At 44.3% G+C, this 7,589-nt stretch overlaps 1 long non-coding RNA gene across 1 annotated transcript; it reads right to left on the bottom strand.

Moving 5' to 3' along the window:
- Positions 1-3,368: 3,368 nt before the first annotated feature.
- LOC127148181 (uncharacterized) lies at positions 3,369-4,228 on the bottom strand. The gene is made up of 3 exons (XR_007818943.1): positions 4,063-4,228; positions 3,888-3,964; positions 3,369-3,814 (listed from the first exon to the last, which is right to left on the bottom strand). It is a non-coding gene; the product is annotated as an uncharacterized LOC127148181 (long non-coding RNA).
- Positions 4,229-7,589: the final 3,361 nt, after the last annotated feature.

Genomic DNA, 7,589 nt, shown 5'->3' with positions numbered 1-7,589 from the left:
CAAAAGGGGTTCCCTTTCTGGTCAACTGGGTCAACGGGCTGGCTATACGTGAGAAGTCTTCCACGAACCTCCTGTAGTAACCTGCCAAGCCCAGAAAACTTCGAATTTCACTAACCGTGGACGGTCGAGTCCAGTTGGTCACCGCTTCAATCTTTGCGGGATCTACTGAAACTCCCTCACTGGAAACCACGTGGCCAAGAAACGCCACCTTCCTTAACCAGAATTCACACTTGGAGAATTTGGCATACAACTTGTTGGCTCGAAGGGTCTCCAAAACCTGGTGTAAGTGCTTCTCGTGCTCCGCCTCAGTTTTTGAGTAAATGAGGATGTCGTCAATGAAGACTATGACGAACGAGTCTAGAAAGTCCTTAAACACCCTGTTCATCAAATCCATGAATACTGCAGGAGCGTTAGTCAAGCCGAAAGACATCACAACGAATTCGTAATGTCCGTACCTCGATCGAAAGGCCGTCTTGGGAATGTCACCGTCCCTAATCCTCAACTGGTGATAGCCTGATCGCAGGTCGATCTTGGAAAAGACAGTGGCTCCCTGCAACTGATCGAACAGGTCGTCAATCCTGGGCAAGGGGTAGCGGTTTTTGACTGTCACCTTGTTCAGCTCTCGGTAGTCAATACAAAGGCGCATCGACCCATCCTTCTTCTTCACGAACAATACTGGGGCTCCCCAAGGCGACACACTGGGCCGGATGAAGCCTTTGTCCAGCAACTCCTGTAACTGGACCTTCAACTCCTTTAGCTCGGCTGGAGCCATTCTGTAAGGGGCCCTCGAGATAGGGGCAGTGCCCGGCTCTAACTCGATGGCGAAGTCTACCTCTCTGGGAGGCGGAAGTCCTGGGAGTTCGTCTGGGAAAACGTCGGGGTACTCCCTCACCACTGGTTCAGACGATAGGGAAACTTCTGGCTCTCTAATGTCCACTACGCTTGCCAAGATGCCCCAAGTTCCCTGGCTGAGTAGTTTACTAGCTTTCATGGCTGAGATGACCTTGGGTATACATACCATGCCTGCCCCCCTGAATTTGAAGCTAGCCTCGGAGGGAGGGTTAAAGACAACTTCCTTGCCAAAACAGTCTATATTTGCATGGTTGGCTGACAGCCAATCCATGCCTAGTATCACGTCAAAGTCCTGCATGTCTAACACTAGTAAGGTCACGTCTAACATACGATTCGCTATCTCTACCCGACATGCCTTTATTTGTTCTTTGGACAACAGGACCTCCCCAGATGGAGTAGAAACCGATAAAACACTACCCAAAGGCTCTACCTCCAAACCCACATGCCGAACGAAAACGGAGGATATAAACGAGTGGGATGACCCAGAGTCAAATAGCACAAAAGCATAATGCCCCAGAATTGGGAGCGTACCTGTCACCACTGTGCCAGCTCGCTCGGCCTCCTGCCGGGTGGTGGCGAAAACTCTCCCCTGCTGGGACGCAGAAGGCTGGGGCGGTGTCGTCTCAAAGGGTTTCCGAGGACACACATCAGCAGTGTGCCCCGGCTGTCTACATCTGAAGCAGACTCCACTTCCAGCTAAGCAACGACCTCCGTGGACTCTCCCGCAGGTAGTACAAGCGGGTAGCTCTCTCAGAGTCCTCCCGGCTGCTGCAAGCTCCCGTCGGTGTCTCTGGAAGACACCTCCTGACCTCAGTGTTCGCTGCGGTGCTACGTCAGGCTGCGTCTCCACCTTTCTCTTCTGTCCCAAGGCTGACCCTCTGCCGGCAGCCTTAGACGGATCGGCTCTCTCAGGCAGGCTCAAATCCAGTGCTATACGTAGTGCATCAGCATGCGTGGCTGGGCGGAGGGCTCTGACAATGCCCTGAAGGTCTAGCCTGAGTCCTCTAACGAATTTCTCCGTTCTGGCAGCCTCATCCCTTACCATATCGGGAGCAAAGCGGGACAGCATATCGAACTCGGCGTCGTACTGCTCCACCGTCATGTCGCCTTGCTCCAAGTTTAGGAACTCTTGCAGCTTGGCGTGCTTCACATTTGCAGAGAAGAACTTAGCATAGAAGTTCTCCTTGAACTGCTCCCAAGTTATTTTGCTGACATCGCCCCCCAGCATTCTCTCAGCGGTCTCCCACCAGGCGGTGCCCCTGTCCTCCAAGAAGAAGACTGCACACTGCACCTTCTGGTCTTCTGGGCACTTCATGTACCGGAAAATAGTCTCTATGGACGTCAACCACATTTGGGCCTTTGTGGGGTTGTCCATGGATCCGTCAAAGGTCTTGGGATTATACTTCCTGAAATCCCGTAAGTGTTTCGCCTCGGCCGACAGTTGAACTGGTACTGGTTGAGCTTCCTCAGGGGCTGGAGGAGCGACGGCCTGAGCCTGAGCAGGGGCGGCCTGGGCCTGAGCAGGGGCGGCCTGGTTCTGCTGGGCGGCAAGGAAAGGCGCCAAAGCAGCTTGCAGCATGTCCTGATAACGCTGCTCCATCGCGGCGAGATCCGCCTGGGTGACCGGTGCGTTTGGGTCGACTGCCGGTGCAACAGGTGGCGCCTCCGGCTGGCCACGACCGGCTCCTCTGCCTCCCCTACCACCTCCTCGGCGTGCACCCCTACGTGGCGGCATTCTCCCTAAAATTCACCAACAAACTTTTCACCACAAGAACTTAACACCCTATATCTAGGTCTTAGACTATTCAGGCAAAATTGTAATCTTAACATTAGCAAGGCTTTAGACATACCTGGCGAGTGCCGAAGGACCGTATAGCCATAGGGTGAAGTAAAACCAAAACAAAAAAAATGACTTACATCGTAGGTCAGTCTACAGAACCTAAAACACTGTGCTCTGATACCAACTGTAACGACCCGACTCCTTATACTGAATCGAAGTCATTACCAATATAGAACAAGTGGTTTAAGTCATGAAAAAATTTCAAAACGCATACGGTTTAAGAAATTTTATTTATAAAATTCAAACAAGGTAGTCATGCAAAAATGTAAAAGCATTCTGAAATCCTACTCGGGCCCTATCTACGTAAAAGATGGTAAGTGATGAAAAGTACTCAATTTCAAATGCGAAAATCTGAAATAAGAATAAGCGGAAGCGGTAGTCCCTATGGCCCTCCACGGTCTCACTTCGGGTCGCTCGCCAGCTTGCCCTTGCCCTTTCCCCGTCCTCTACCTGAAAACATAAAACGAAGAGAGTGAGTATAAAAATACTCAGTAAGGGACCCACTACTAGTCCCACTAGGTGCCTGTTAACTTCCTGTTAGAGTCCTGATAACTGGTACCCAATCTCTGGCACGTTCCCGAACACGTGCAATCATGCGCTCCCGTAGGAACGTAACTCTGGTCTTCGGTGCCCCGGGGGACACCTAGGACAGTCGGGATGCGAGGACCCCGTCGAGTCACTCGAGTCATATCTATATCCATGCTAGACTGGCGTCCCGTCGGACCACACAGTCCTCAATAGGTGGTGATCCCGAAGGACACCCATGCAGGTACGACTCTAACAGATCAAGCTAACAGGTACCCTAAGTGCAGTATACATACACATGGCATCAGCATATAACATATCATATAAATCATCTCTGCCCTCTCCGTCTCGACATTCGTCGTATAGCTATAACAGCTCTCGCCACACATAACAGGCTATAGTATAACCATACCGTCATTTACATCATACTAACATTGATTTCAGGCATCGTACCGTCTAATCCTCAACATGCAAAATTGGAGTATACATCATCTCATATTTCTAAGCATGGAGCTAGTAGTAGAATCTCTTACCTGGAGATTTACTCGACGAGTCCTAACCGCGAGGCAGTACGCTTTCCAAGCGACGAGGTCCTAACTGTTTAATATGCCAAAATTCGTAATTAGGTCGCCCACGATTAACGGTTCAAAACTCATTCGAAATGACTTACCCTAGAAGGAGATTGCGGTGCTCAAGCCCCTACTGAAGAAATCCCCCGCTGCAGCAGTTACTTGGTCCAAGACGTCCCTTAAGGAGAAATGATCTAATTTAATTCCAAATTAAATTAACTAGTGCCCAAAATATTGAATCTTACTGGATAATGCCAAAATAATTGATTTAATTACCAAAAATTAGGTGGAAGGAGCCAAATTAGGCTTGGCGGCTCGGCTGGAAGGAGACAGAGATCGGCTCGGCTCGGCTTGGCGCAAGGATCTTGCGCGTGCGGCTCGGCTCGCGTCAGCAAGGAGGCGCGGCTCGGCTTGCAGTGCAGGCGGCGCGGCGCGGCTTGTGGTGCAGACCGGCGCGACTCGTGGCGTGGGATGGGCGCGCGCGGGCTCGGCTTGCGACTCGGAGCGGGCGTGCGCGAGCGTGGAGCGGGTTCGGTTTCGGGCGAGCAGGCGCGGGTCGGTTTCGGGCGAGCGGGCGCGGATCGGTTTCGGGTTCGGGCGTCGGCCGAAACGTGGGTTCGGCTTCGACGGCTGGAGGCACGCGCGGCGGATCGGCTTCGAGTGGCGGCTGCGGGAGACGGCTGTGCGCGGATCGAAGCGGCTCCCTTCGGCTTCGATCGGAGCGGCGCGGCTGGCTGAAGGTACGGCGCTCGGCTGCGCGGATGAGGAGCGGCTCCGGATTCGGCTTGCAGACGCGGCGCGGCTGGGATGGTGGTTCGGCTCTACTACGGCCGGCTCCGAGGGTTGGCGTGCGGTGGCGTGCGGCGGCGTGCGGCGGCGGCGGAGAGTGGCGGCGGCTATGGTGGGAGCAAAGTGGGGCTAGGGTTTTCTTGGGAAGGTGATGAGTTTCACGCCTCCCAATGCCCCCTTTTTAAAAGGATAAAAGAATAATAAAAAAGAAATATAAAAATAAAATAAAATAAAATCCACACCAATTTACTTTCTTTTCTCCTTTTATTATTAATTTCTTTTCTACTTTAGTCCAATGGCAACTCTCCTCTCTCTCTCTTCATTAAGGCCACCATTGACCCTTTCCAAGGCATTAATTAATTTGTTGCTTCACAATTAATTAATTTATTTCACCCTTAAACCTCAACAATTAAATACCCAACCAAGGAAAACTTTAACCTTAATTAAGTGTAAGTCAAAATAAATCTCATTTCATAACCACTTTAAAAAATAAAATACTCTTGAGGTGAACAATGGAACTCTAATCTACTGGGGCGTTACATTAAGAGAAAGTAATTTTCTTTCTTTTTTTTTTCTAGCGAACTTTTTAATTTATTTTCCAAGTAATCAAATAAAATCAACATGTCATTTCATCCACATCAACACATAACAACCCAATCAACAATTTGTTAGGTTCAAGTTAGGACAATGGCCATTTAGTACCAATTTACAAACTCAAGGGACTAAAGTATTAATTTTCAAACTTAAGAGACCAAATAAATATCAACTTCAAAGCTCAGGTATCAAAAGTGCATTTTGTTTTTTCAAATATAATTTTTTGCTTGATAACGTTTCTGATTCATGTTTTATGTTTCCATTTCTTTGTTTTTTGTTTTTTGTTTATTTTTTAAAACAAGAAACACAAATATGTTTGATTATTTTTCATGTTTCTTGTTGCTTAAAATAAGAAATATAACTCTTACATAACTATTTCTTATTTTTTGTTTCTTTTGTTCAACATAATATAAATTAAAAATATATGAGAAATTTGTATAGGTAACCTAAAATAAAAGGCTCAAATGAAAAATTGACACCTTTTCTAAAACTAATGAAAAAGTGGTCTTTTGCTTATGTGGTTACTGTGTAAAATTACCATTTTAACTATAAAGTGTTTTCTTCTTCTTTTTTCTTCACTTTGCAACTCTTTTCTATTTATTTTCTTCTCTTTTTTCTTCTTCGATCCTTCTTCATTTTTTACAATTATTTTCTTTGGTTTTTTTTTTTTGCATTTCTTCCCATTTTACATTTTTTATTTTGTGTCTTGATAATGTCAAAAATGTGTTATCTAGTCTCACTTAATTTGAAACTGTTACGTGGTTTTACTTTTCTATTTCACTATTTTTTAGGTTTTGAGTTGAACATTGGTAGAATATGTGTTGATGTTAAATTGGAGTTAAAATGTGTGAAAATGAGGTCAAGATACATCAACCTGGAGTCAAGGAGTGCAAAAGAGGCCAAAAAGGGCTCCGCCTTGCAATGTCGTAGCACCTCATGGTGCTACGTATGGTGTTGTAAGGTAGTAGTTGTCTTTGTCACACACAACACACAGTATTATGTGCTTCGAAGTCTAGACGCACGTGTGCATCCAACGCCACGACAATGTTACAAACTTTTAAATAAGAAGTTCACCACCTAGATTAGACCATCTCATTTTTCAACCGCTCAAAGATTGATTAATTTCTCTCTATTTTATGTGTTCTTTAGTGGTGTTTTATACACTTGAACTTTTCCTCAGGTACTCATGCTTACTAGGTTTATTTACGATTATTCTTTCTTTGATGTATTTGTGAATTTTTGAACTAGATTATCTAATGGTTGTTAATTCAATTATGTTTTAAATGATTATATATCATGTTATCGGATGCTTGGAGATCATTTGATTATAGCTTTTGTCAAAGCATTAGGTTGGGATTGCTTGCTAATTAATTGAATGAGCCTTGATAGATCTAACTTAAGTTTGAATTGCATGAATATTTAGTTAGGCACTTGAAAACTAAATATTTGACCTAACTAGTCTAAGATCTTAATGCAATTGATATGAGTTTGAATTTGTATTCTTCTCATCGATTCAATTGATGTCAATTAGTGTAAGACTCGTGTCTGAAACTGAAGGGTCATTTTGAAATAAAAGTTTGATTAGAAGGATTTTAAAGGTTTAAGCATTTGAAGTTGGTGTTGAAGCTAGACAACGCGATGAGAAAGCACGTGTCCTAGTGATGACGCAAGGAAATGATATATTGTAAAATTGTTATGTTAATGCACTTATTTGGTTTAGTTATTTCAATATATACAATGTTGATATCAAATATAGGTTAATTTTCATAAATATAACAAAACACCAAAATAAATTTTTCATAAATTCCAAATTTGTCCTTGATATTGCGAACGATTCGTCACTTTTCTTTCTTTCTTCTTCTTTGCGATTATTCATATTCTCTTCCAGAATTTTTTCAGCTCTTTCTTCTTCTATTTTTATTTTTATTCCAGATTTCTTTAGCTCCTTCGTTCATCTTCTTTTGGATAAATAAAATATTGATTTCTTACGAGATTTTCTTTCTTCTATTTTTATTCTTCTTTTTCTTTTTTTCTTAGAGCTCCTCTTTCTTACGGCTCCCCTTTCAAAATATCAAGATCGTTTAAATATCACTTTGATATGATCTAAATGATTGTTTAGGTTTGAAGCATTTCCTACACGATCGTATACCATTTCCTACACAAGTGCATATCATGATTGTTTAGAAGAACACGAAGCATTATTTTTTTATCGTTTAAAAGAACCACACGATCGTGTATCATCTCCTAAACGATCGTGTGTATAATTTCCTACACGATTATGTATCATGACCATTTCGTAGAAGAATTACATGAAGCGTTTTTTCAACGTTAAAAAGAACTACACAATCGTGTATCATTTTCTGCACGATTACGTATCATGATCGTTTGGAAAAAGAATTACACTCGTGCGAGTGGTTGAT

Source organism: Cucumis melo, chromosome 1 (genome assembly GCF_025177605.1).
Source record: "Cucumis melo cultivar AY chromosome 1, USDA_Cmelo_AY_1.0, whole genome shotgun sequence".
Lineage (NCBI taxonomy): Eukaryota > Viridiplantae > Streptophyta > Magnoliopsida > Cucurbitales > Cucurbitaceae > Cucumis > Cucumis melo.
This window is presented reverse-complemented; position numbering and strand designations above follow the sequence as displayed.